Here is a 12,936-nt window from a genome sequence, read left to right as displayed (position 1 = left end):
TGATTAGAGAAATGCAAATCAAAACAACTCTGAGGTATCACATCACACCTATCAGATTGGTTAACCTGACAAAACAGGAAAATAATAAATACTGGAGAAGATGTGGGAAAATTGGAACACTAATGCAATTGTTAGTGGAGTTGTGAACTGATCCAACATGCCCAAAGGGCTACAAAAATGTGCATACCCTTTGACCCAGCAATAGCACTTCTAGGGCTGTATCCCAAAGAGATCACACAAATGGGAAAAGGACCTACATGTACAAAAATATTCATAGCAGCTCTTTTTGTGGTGGCAAAGAATTGGAAATTGAGGAAATGCCCAACAATTGGGGAATGGCTGAACAAATTGTGGTATATGAATGTAATGGAATACTATTGTGCCATAAGAAATGATGAGCAGGCAGACCAGAAAAACCTGGAAAGACTTGTATGGACTGATGCTGAGTGAAGTGAGCAGAACCAAGAGAACATTGTACACAATAACAGACACACTGTGCGATGATTAACTTAGCAATGCAAGGATCCAAGACAACTCCAAAGGATTCATGATAGAAAATGCTGTCCATATCCAGAAAAAGAACCATGGAGTCTAAATGCATATTGAAGCACATTATTTGATCTCTCTTGTTTCTTCTTTCTCACGATTTCTGCCATTGGTTCTAATTCTTCTTTACAACATGACTAATGTGAAAATAGGTTCAATATGAATGCTTGTGTACAGCCTATATCAAATTGCATGCCATTTTGGAGTGGGGGGAAGGGAAAGATGGGGAGAAAATTTAGAACTCAAAATTTTATGGAAGTGAATGTTGAAAACTAAAAATAAATTTTTAAAAAATATTAAATTAAAAAAAAAGAAAGAATATAGTTCCAGCTCTTACAATACTTTTACCATTCCAGATAGGAGTCCAACCTACTAAGCAAAAGAGAAAAGGAAAAGTGAACCAATTTGCTTGAGACAGTATAGGAATTAATAATAAAAAATAATAGTAATGGTAACTCTTATTTATATAGCACTTGCCTCACAAAATAATCCTGTGGTATAAGTAATGCAAGCATCATTATTTCCATTTTATAGATAAAGAAACTGAGGCTGAGTGCTGGAATGACTTCCCAAGATTCTCACAACCAGGAAGTATCAGAGACAAGGTTTTAATCTAAGTTCCTAACTGTAAGCTGTTTCCACTATAATGTACAATATAGGTCTCAATTAGAGCTCAGACTCCTCAGGCCTCAGCCTTCTGAATCTCCTTTTCCTCCACCCCCACCCCTTTACTACTTCCCTCCCCTTTCTTTTCTTCCCCTTCCTTTTCCCTCTCTAGTTTAATCTGTTTAATTATTTCTTCATCTGGTCTTTGAAGAGCTTTTTATTTTTATGGGCCTGTGTCTATTAATTTTTCTTTCCAAATCTTCCCCCTTCCAACAAGCCCAAAGCAATGCAGACAGAGGGATGGAGTCAGGCTCCACTGAGCAGAGATTATATAGATATATTTAGAGAGATGAGAGGAAGCAACCGAGAAAATGTGGTTACCTCTGAGGCTGTGGGGAAGCTGTTAAGAGCCAGAGATTTAAAGCTTTATTCTACTCTGCAGTGAACTCCGAGCTGTTCTAAGCCCAAATGTCCCAGACGATAAAACTTAGACTAGCTGCAAAGGAGGGGACATTGTTCCCACTGGAAACGTGGGTCTGATTTAGAGGGTGCTTGGAGGAGACAAGGAGATGAACAATCAGCAGGTTTCTTTCCTGGGGAAATGTTCTATGCTCAAGAGAAGGCTAAGGATTTCCACCTCTAAGAAGAAAACGGTATAGTGAGGGTCTGCGTGGTAGAATGAAAACAAACCCTGACTCTGAAGTCAGAAGACTTGGGTTTCAGTCATAGCTCTGTGAATTTAGCTCTCTGAGCCTCAATTTTCACATCTATAAAATGGGGTTGAAAACACCAGCACCACTTACCTCTCAAGGTTGTTGTGAGGAAAGCTCTTTGTAAATCCCTGTAGAAAAATGAGTCACTATTTTTATTAGACAAGAAGAATATTAATTAGTGATTTCCCCAGCTCCCCAGAAGACTAGTTCCAGGGAGGCACCATGATGTGCTTGACAGAGGTGACTTGGGTTCCACTCCCTGATGTGACACCAGCTGTTGATGACTAAGTCGCTGTTTTCTGAACCTCAGTTTCCTCATCTGTAAAGAGATCATTTTACCTTTCAAAGGATGGAGGAAGTAGCAAGGAGAACTGCAATTTTTAATCTGATTCTCTTCAAGTAGGAGGGATTGGTTGCTGAAGTAGAAATGACGGGCACCTTGAAGGGAAATGACCACTTTGTTCTGGAGTATGTGATAGAGGAGAGAAAGCTGGGCGTTGTCACACAACCACGGTTTGTTGAGAACAAATCAAAACGGTCTGGAGAAAAATGTCAGGGGTGAGGAACCTGCAGCCTGGAGGCCACATGTGGCCCTCTAGGTCCTCAAGTGTGGCCCTTTGGCTGAAACCAAACTTCACAGAGGTTCCCCACCCCTGGAATAGGTAGTAACAAGATGCAGATTGAGGCAAGCATTTTTGGACATGGTCAGTGTGGAAATTTGTTTTGCTTGATTTTGAGTATTTGTTGCATGGATTTTGTTTTTCTATTTTTTTTTTGTTAGGATTCCCTTCCCCCACCCCAAATGAGAAGAGAACAGAAGGAAGCCCAAAAGGAATCATAGATAAGCAGGACAACTTTCAAAGTTACATGTTGAATTTATTACATACTTAAAAAGAAAAGTAAGCGCTATATAATACATTTTCAGCATCACATACAATCCTCTCCTCCTGTTCTATAATGTGTGGGGAAATGCTCATTTTATTTGGTGTTTGTTAAATTTGGAATTTTAAAAATGGAAAAAGAATAATTTTTTAAAAGTAAGGAAGAAAGAATATGTAAAATACTGTGGATTAGAATTCTTCAGGGAAAGTCAACCTAGGAGGAACAGAAAGGATGAAACACTAAAGAGAGAAACAAACAATTCCAACAAAGACAAGGGGAAGTGTCTAAAGCTATTGATGTGGATGGGCAAGGAACTTACTGATCATTTTAGATTCATGAAAGATCTGCAGAGAAAATGGAAGCCAGGGCAGGTCACACAGGAGGAATATAAAAACATGGCAGAGTCCTATGAAAGGAATGTCAAAATTGTCAACCTTCAGAATGAACCAAAGCTGGCAAAGAAAGCTAAAGACAGCAAAAAGTGTTGGGTGTTGTTGCGGGGGGAGGGGAACAGAAGGAAGGGATCAAAGGAGGGTTAGATCCATGCATCAGGATGGATGGCACAATAATAACAGAATATGGACAGAATGCCAAACGATTTAATTCTTCTGAGTTGCACAGTGGATAGAATACTGAGCCTGCATTCAGAAAGACTTAAATTCAAATCTAACCTCAAACACTTACTAGCTGTGTGACCCTGGGCCAATCACAGAACCTCTCTCTGTCTCAGTTTCCTTAATTGTCCAATGGGGAGAACAACAGCACCTACTTCCCAGGGTTGTTATGAGAATCAAATGAGATATTTCTAAAGTGCTCAGCATAGTACTTGGTACTTAGGAGGGTGCTACATAAATACTTAGTCCCTTCTCCAATCCTGCTCCCCCACCCCTACCATCCTCCCAACATACTGCCCCTGACCACTTTTTGTTTCTGTATTCTCTGCCAGGGAGAACAGTCTTTGGATTCAAACAGAAGAACAGAGATGATTAATCAGGGGTTGTTACCCAAGAGAAGTATGGCAATCATAAGAATACGTCTAATCGCCTTTGATGAGTTTGTCACCAGGCTCAGATGAGCTGCCATCAGAAGTATTGACGGAGCACTGAAGAAGGGAAAATGTGCCAATTGTCAAAAAAGGGAAGTTAATCTGTAAACTCTAGGCTAATTAGATCGACTTTGATTTCTGGCAAAATTCTTGGGTTTTTTTATTAACAGAATAGTTTGTGAATATCTAGAAAAGGAGGCAGTGATCGCAACCAGCTTCATTAAGAACCGGCCATGCCAGACTAACTCCATGGCCTTCCTTTTGATAGGCTTACTAGAATGGTAGATACCGGCATACTGAAGCTATGGTTTGCCTAGAATCTTAGCAAAGGATTTGTGAAAGTCTCTCATGCTACCCCTTGTGGTCAGAATGAAGAATTATGAGCCAGACATAAATGGTAATTAGGTCAATTTGGAACTCATTGAGTAACCAAACCTAAAGGGTGGTCATTGATGGATTGCTGTCAACTAAGAGGGAACGACTCCTATGAAGAAGGAGCCAGACATCCCCACCAAGAACCAACCAAAGGCCATCAATGGCAGAGCAGCCAAGCCAGTTAAGCTGAAAAGGAAAACACCCTCAAATGTGTGCCAGGAAAGTCAAACCATTGCCACCACCTTGACCAATACTTCCCCTCAAACTCCAAAGGAAAAAAGTTCAAGACACTGATCTTTCCTTCCTTCCTTCCTTCCTTCCTTCCTTTTCCTTCCCTTTCCTTTCCTTTCATCCATCCTTCTTTCCTTCCTTCCTTCCATACAAATATCTGTGCTTATTTCTATACTGTCTAACATTTCTATCAGTGTCTTGAAAGAAGACATAGAGGGCATACTTTTCAAGATTGCAGATGCAAAGCTGGGGCAAAAAAAGCTGGCAAGTTGAATGACAGGATCCAAAAAGCTCTTGTCAGTCTAGAATAAAGACCAAATCTAATAAGATGAAATTTAATAAGGATACATGTAAAGTCTTACATTTGGGCTCAAGAAATCAACTTCATGAATATAAGGGAGGTGTGGTCCCACAGCAGTTTGAGTAAAAAGGATCAAAGGGTTTCAGTGGTCTGCAAGCTTAATGTGAATTAAAAATATGGTATGGTAGCCATAAAAACTAATGCAATCTTAAGCTGCATTAAAAGAGGCACAGGGTCCAGAACTATGGAGGTGATAATCCACTTGTGCTCTGCTCTAATCAAGGCATATCTGGAGTGCTGTGTTCAGAGATGGGTGCTGCATTTTAAAAAGGATGTGGATAAACTGAAGGGCATCCAGAAAAGCATGGGCGGCTATGTGGCACTGGATAAAATACAAGCCTGGGGTCAGGAAGACCTGAATTCAAATCTGACCTCAAACACTTACTAGCTTTGTGACCCTGGACAAGTCACTTAACTCTGTTTACCTCAGTTTCCCCATCCATAAAATGAGCTGGAGCAAACTATTCCAGTATCTTTGCCTAGAAAATCACCAAACGACAACATCCAGGCAGACAATGCTAAGGAAGGATTATCTGAAGGTCCTAGGAATGCTGAGCTTGGAGCATAGAAAAATTAGGAGAACATTTGGAGGGCTGTTACATGGAAGAGAGGTTTGTTTGCTTGTTAGACTTGTCTGCTTGATCCCGGGGACAGAGCTTGGGTTGGAGTTGCAGAGAGGTATATTTCAACTCCAGGTAAAGAAAAACTTCCTAACAATTATTGTCGTCAGTGGTTTCAGTCATGTCCTACTCTCTGTGACTCCATTTGGGGTTTTCTTGACAAAGATACTGGACTGGTTTGCCCTTTCCGTCTCCAGCTCATTTTACAGATGAGGAAACTGAGGCAAAGAAGGTTAAGTGACTTGCTCAGGGCCACACGGCTTGTGAGTGTCTGAGGTCAGAATTGAATTCAGATCTTCCTGACTTCAGGCCCAGCGCTCTATCTGCTGACAATTAGCACTGTCCAAAAGTAGAAAGGACTGTTTTGGGAAGTAGTGGCTTTCTTATCACTGGAGGTGGAAGTTCATGTGTCAGGGAGGTCACAGAGGAGGTCATGCTTCAAATATGGTGGATAGGGTGTTAGACTTTAAGTCAGAAAGACCTAGGTTCAAAGCCCACTTCAAATACCTGGACAAATAACAGAACCTCCCTTGGCCTCAGTTTCTTTATTTGTAAAATTAAGAAAAATCAATGATCCTTTGTAGGCCCAAAACTACTGCAGGGGCCTTAGTTCAGTGGTGTCAGAGGATTCATATTGACTTAGAAAACCACAATATTGTATTATTCTTTATTTTGTTAAACATTTCCCAATTACACTTTAATCTGATTCCAGCCATACCCAGGAGTTTTCTGGTTCGTGGATTCAATACTTCTGCCCTAGGTGATCTTCCTGCCTCAGGTCTCTCCTCAATCCAATCAATGCTCAAATACCAGATTCTGGCGCTGTCTACTATGCCTCTCTCTTGTCTCTCTATACCCTTCCATCTTCTTCCCTTGTGTAGTTCCTATCCATTCTCTAAAGGCCAGTTCAAATCCCACCTCTTCCACTACACCTTTCCTGATCTCCTTTGTCAGATCTCAAATAGCCCTTTGCCTGTGCCTTCTTGAAGTGATTTTCCTAAAGTTCAGGTCTGACCATGCCACCCCCTGACTTCTTACCTCTAGGACCAAATATAAACTTTTGTTTGGCATTTAAATTCTTTTCAGTTTGGCCCCATTTTACATTTTGGCCTCATTATACATTACACCTGTCTATATACTCTACAATCCAACCAAACTGGTCTTCTTACTGTTCTCATGCATGACACTGTATTTCCTCTCTTCCTGATGTTGTACTGACTGTCCCTCATGCCTGAAATGCCCTCCTTCCTCATCTTCACCTCTTAGAATTTCCAGTTTCTCAAGACTTTGGTTAAAGCTCTAAATTCCACAGAAGGTTTTTCACCTCACCCTCCATACCCCAGATGCAAGGTTACCTCATGTCTATTTTGTAAATTCCATGTGCACACCTATGTATATTTACATGTAAATGTATATATATATATATACACACACATATATAACATAGCTTTGGTAAATACCCAGATCACCTAAGATGGAGGCACTCATATGGGAAATGCCAGGGATCTGCTTCTAGGAGAAGACATTCTCTATTTGCCTCCCATGTGGTCCAGCTCTTTTCAGCTGGAATTGCCTCTGTCTTTAAAACTACCAGACTGGGACAGACTCTCTCTTTTTCAGTTGGCATCCAGGGATGAAGGCCTTATCTTTCATCCATAGCAAGGGCACAATACGCTAAGCTGGATAGGGAAGAGTACCTTCCCTCCCCTTGGGCCCTGTGCCCGCAGAAATGGACTTGAGGTTTGGTCTTGTTTTGTTTGTCTTGATTTAGTTCTAGGCACAGGAAGTAAAATCCCTAATCTAGGAGCCTGAGCCAGGGCTGCCTTTGAAACCCAAGAATCCAGACCAAATCTTGCCAGCAGGGAAGTCCTGAGCAGCTAGGGTCCTGGGAAGCAAGCCCAGGGGAAGTTTTGGACTTGGAACTCGGTGGGACTAATGCCATATAGAAAGACAACTAAGATGTAATCCTAATCGCTGTCCCCTCCCCAGATACCATGGGCGTAAAGTACAGGGAAGATTATGGCCCAGATATTGGGGAAAATGTTTGCATGTTTGTTCTTGCTATACCTTTGAACTAAATGTTCTTTTATAAATGCAAATCTAACTATGAAGAAGTTAAATGGAATTTGGTTGCTTGGGCCTCTAAAATTGGGGGAATACAATCAGTGGAGCCTGAGCTAGCAGCTAATATGAGAACCTCCCCCCACCTCCTCTAGGTACTAGAGAACCCTGGGGGAGGAGTGATATGTAATACACCCGGTCTTCAGTTAGTGGGGGCCAGAAAAAAATCACTGTTAAATATACATGCACACATATCTTGATTTTCCCATTAGAATATAAGTCTCTTGAAGCGAGAGATTGTTTCACTTCTGACATTGTATTCCCCAGTGCTTCTCACGTAATAAGTACTTAATAAATACTTGTAGATTTTTGATTGACTAATTGATGGTGTAATCTAATATGGTATATTTAAATTATGTAATATAATGTAACCATGTATATTATATAATCGTGTATCTTATATATTTTAATTATACTAGACTGTGTACTCATGAGGGCAATGATAGTGTCTTCTCTACACTTCATATCACTCCCTCTGGCCCAATACAGTATTCTGAATTATTGGATTGAATTTACCACATCAAAGATATCCTAAAATAAACTTAATTAAGAGATAAATAGGGAAACTACATTATGATAAAAGGTACCCTTAGATAATAAAGTAATATCTGTACTAAACCTATATGCACCAAGTGCTAATGCATCCAAATTTTTAAAGGAAAAGCTAAATTAATTATGGGTAGAAATAGATAGCAAAACTCTAAGAGTGGAGACTTTCAACCTTAGACACTTAACTGGCTGGGTAATCCTGAGCAAGACACTTAAAATCATCATCTGTAAGATGGGGATAATAATAATACCTGCCTCCCAAGGTTGTTGTGAGGCTAAAATGAATTAATATTTGTCAAGTGCTTTGCAAATCTTACAGTGCCATAGAAATGCTAGCTATTATTATAGTTATTTTTAGTGAGAATATCAGAGTTGAAAGAGCCTCTGAAGCCATTTAATCCAGCCTTTCCCTGAACAAGAATTTCCTTGTACAACAATCCCAAAAGAGGAAAACCAGCCTCTGCTTAGAGGTCCCTCTAGTGAAGGGGAACCCGTCAAAGATCCAGGAAACTTAAAGCTACAAGGAATAGCTAACACATTGAATGACAGAATAAGGATCCCCAAACATCCCAACAGGCTAGAATATGGGGCCAAATCTAAGAAGAGGAGATTTAAGAAGAATAAATAAATAGCCCTACACTTGGGTTAAAAAAAATCAACTTTACAAATATAAGACAGGGAAATGTAGTAAGATATTAGTTTATATGAACAAAGATGGGAGTAGGTGGTGGAGAGATATAGTAGGAAAAACCCACTGGATTTAGAATCAGAAAGACGTGTTTAAATCCTGCCTTTAATACTTACTAGATCTGAGACTATAGGAAAGTCATTTTATCTTTCTAAGCCTCAGTTTCCTCATCTATAAAATAGGGATGCTATAGTACCTGCTGCACAGAATTGTTGTGAGAACCAAATGAGATAATGTTTGTAAGTTGTAAACTGTATAGTGTTTCAGGGGAGAAGGAAATGGCAAACCACTCCAGTATCTTTGCCAAGAAAACCCTAAACAGGGTCACAACACGACTGAAAAAACAACATAGTGCTTCAAAAACCTTAAAGCACTATATAAATGTTAGCTATTGTTATTTCAGTGAATTGCAAGCTCAACGCAAATCAACAATGTGGCATAGCAGCAAAAAAAACCAAAAAAGCAAAACACCAAAATCCAAAACACTAACATTATCAAAGGCTCCATTAAGAGCAGTTTAATGTCTATAAAAAAAGTGAGGGGTGGAGGCAGGGAGTTAGGATGGTCTCACTCTACTCTGCCTGGGTCAGAAAACATATGGATGTAGCAGGTATTGGCATGAGCACAGCGTGCTGCTGATGTGGGAGGTTGGGGAGCCTGTTTTGGGGTGAGTACAGTAAGAAGAGATCCCTTGGGCACTCTCTCTCCAAGGTCAACATGTGGCCTTGTGAAGAGGGGTCTCAATCTTTTGCCTTGCCATTTTTTCTTTTGTTTTAGGTAAAGGAGATAAATCTGGAGGCTCTGGCCTTATGGGTTTCAAAAGGTCAGAAGAGAGAGCCGTCAGGAACCCAGGGGTCAAAGGCAAAGTCTAGGCCGAGTTTTGCAGCCAGCCTAGGATGGATGCCCCAAGTAGCAAGGCCTCACCTTTGGAAGTGACCTCAACCTAGCTAAGCAGTAGCTAGGTCCCAGCAATGCCTAGTTTGGAAGTAAACTCGAGGGACCAATGTTATGTAGGAAATGAACTAAGCCTGAGCCCACTCTCTAGAACCTTGAGGTAGTATAGATTGTGCTCTAGAGGTGTTGGGGGAAAATGTTTGAATTTTTTATTGCTATATCTTCAAAGTAAATATCTCTTTGTCAAAGTTAATTGATGTTAGTTAGTTAAATGGAAATAAGATGATAGTCACTGATGGCTAACAGTGAGGGGAACACAACTGATATCAGTTCAGCCAATAGCATTAGAGAAGACACACCCCACCCACCTAAGGGTACCCTTAGCATCCTCAGAGGGGACACGTAGCAGCTTGGCTCTGGAACAGTGGTCCATAGCATACCTAATACATGAAGTATTATGTTGGGTTCTTGGTGTCATTTTTTCAGAAGGGGCACTGGCAAATTGAAGAGTGTGGAGAGAAGGGTGATGAGGATGATGAGGTGCCTAAAGGCCATGTCATATGAGGATTGGTCAAAGGAACTGAGTATGTTAAGCCTGGAGAAGACTTAGGACAAACATGATAGTTATCAGTCCACTCCCTTCCCCATTCTAAAGATGATGTAACTGAGGCCCAGAAAGGGGAAGCAGACTGCTCAAGGTCACACAGCTATGGAGTCACAGAGCAGGAATTTGACCTCAAATTCTCTGATCTTTCCACTACACCGAGCTGCCTCTCTACCAGTGTGAGCACAAGCAAGTCGCCCCCTTTCACACTCTTCTGTATTTCTTCTTCTGTAGGTTGGGGATAAAAACACTTACACCACCTTCCTCACAGTGTTGTGAGGAAATACTTCATCAGTCCAAGAAACTGCAGGTGGTCAGGGTGGGTAGTCCCTCCACCAATTCAGATTGCAAGCACTCTAAGAATTTAGTAGATGGTCTTTAGTCAGTAAGTCAAGAAACATTTTTTAAGTGCCTACTATGTGCTAAGCTAAAAGGAACATTACAAAAGAAGCCAAATGACAGTCCTTGCCCTCAAGGGGAGAGTTTAGTTTAATGGAGAAGACAAGAGAAGAATAACGATATGCAAACAAGTTATGTACAGGATACATTGAAGATAATCAACAGAGAGGCACTAGAATTAAGAAGCATTGGGAGAGGCTTCCCATAGAAGGTGGGATTTTAGCTGGGACTTGAAGGAAATAACGAAAAGAAAATGAGGAGAGAGAGCATTCCAGGCATTGGGGACAAGCAGAGAAAATGCCTGGAATTGGGGGATGAAATTCTTGTTCAAGGAATATGGGAAAAAAAACCCATCACCCTGTGTGACATCTGATGAACCTCCATACTCATCCATACTCAAAGCCTCTCCTGCTTGTTGGGACTTTTCTGAGCTTGTTCCCTGCTTGCACAGTCTTCAAGAACTCAGAAATACCTCCATGCCATGACAAGGAATCAGATAGGGACAAGGAAACTTGAAGGTCAAAGAAATTCAATGATTTGTCCAAGGTCTAACAAGTAATAAGTAGCAGAAGTAGGATCTGAACCCGGGTCCCATGATTCTAAGTTCATTGCTCTTTCTACTGAGTCACATGGAGCCATGGGTCTGTCCCCAATGCTTTATTGTCACCTTTATAACACTTATCTTACATTGCCTGGTATTGTTAGTTATATTTTCACATGTGAAAAGCCAACTCCTCCATCGGACTGTGAACACTGGGAAAGCAGAGACCCTGTCCGATGCTTTTTTGTACCCTCCACAACACTTAGGATAGGGTTAGAATCATAATATTTTTATTCCCCATCTAGTTCCAAAAAAGATGAGTTAGTTTATACACTACAATATAAAGACATAAAATGGAAGATGCCATATGGAAAAAAAACAACCAGAAGGGACAGATGTGTTCAGGTACCTGAGTTGGATAGCTATGTGACCTTGGACAAATCATCTCTCTGAGTCTCAGTTTCTTCATATGTAAAATTTAGGGGGTGGAGTAGAAGGATTAGAAGGGACTAAAGATCTCTTCCAGCTCTAAATCTACAATCCTATGCTCTTACTATGGAGTTCATAAGATTTAGATCTGGGAAGGATGGACCTTTAGAATAGTCTAGTCCTGATAAACTCCAAAGTTTCTGTCAGCTAAAGCAAAAAAAGGAAACACTATAGGTTACAAAATATACTGAGCACCTAGTATATGATCAATAAATAGGAGTTAATTATTAGCTAATAGCAGTTACTTAGCTAGGGATGCATGACTGCTGAGCCCAAAGCTTTATGGGATTCGAACACAGGTTAGGCAGAGAGGTACCAAGCAAGGGGAGAAAGTGAAGAAAGTGGAGCTGGAAGAGGGTTAAAGACAAACTTCATTAACCATATATATCCGTGCTGGATTATTCAATAGAAATACTGGACATGTGCGTAGGGGCCCTATATGTCTGGAGGGGACAGCAAAGTGGTTCACTTGAATGTGATAATTTTTCTTTTGTATGTCTGGAGTCCCTGGGTGAGGACTATAGAAACTGAAGTGGCTATTGCTTCCTCTTTCCCAACTTTGGAAACCAGATATACTTACCCAGAGAGATACTCAAGGGAGAACTGACCCCTAAAGGCCGATGGGCAAGGCTAGGGGGGAGATAGAACTCCTTGAGAAGACTCCTAAGAGGCAGGGCAAGGGAGGAAATGACAACAAATTGAAGACAAGAACATTCCACTTCCTTCATGTGTTTCCAACTTGGAACCTCTCCGATAACTCTGTAGGAAACAGAATGTAGTGAAGGGCCCCCAAGATAACTGTCTCACTGGTCCTGCTGGCTCAGTCAATCAAGGGCATGATTCAGCACAAACAGGGAGTAAGAACTGGGGATCATCATCATAAGTTTCACCCTCCACCAGAGCCATTAATTTCATACACAAAAGCGTAAGATGGAATTTTAATTTATTCAGAGCATGAAGAGAATAAAAACAAAAGCGGGAACAGAGCTGGATTGGGTTCATTCATATATATATTCATTCAATAAATATAATTACACATTCTAGGAGCAGAACAACTTAGGACTGAGGGCTATACAGAGCTTACGTAAGACACAATCCCCGCCCTCAAGAAGGTTACAGTCAAGTGGGGAAATAAAATACAAACATAGATAGCAAATGTTAATGAACAGATAGCCCATACATCAGAGAGGTAAAAGACCTAACTTCTTCCTCTGTTTGTGCTGAATCATGCACTTGACTGAATGAGCCAACAGGGCCAGAGAGATTGAATTA

The sequence above is a fragment of the Vombatus ursinus genome, unplaced genomic scaffold, assembly GCF_900497805.2.
Source record: "Vombatus ursinus unplaced genomic scaffold, bare-nosed wombat genome assembly UNPS02014778.1, whole genome shotgun sequence".
NCBI classification, from domain to species: domain Eukaryota; kingdom Metazoa; phylum Chordata; class Mammalia; order Diprotodontia; family Vombatidae; genus Vombatus; species Vombatus ursinus.
The sequence above is the reverse complement of the archived record's forward strand: the minus strand, read 5'-3'. Positions refer to the sequence as shown.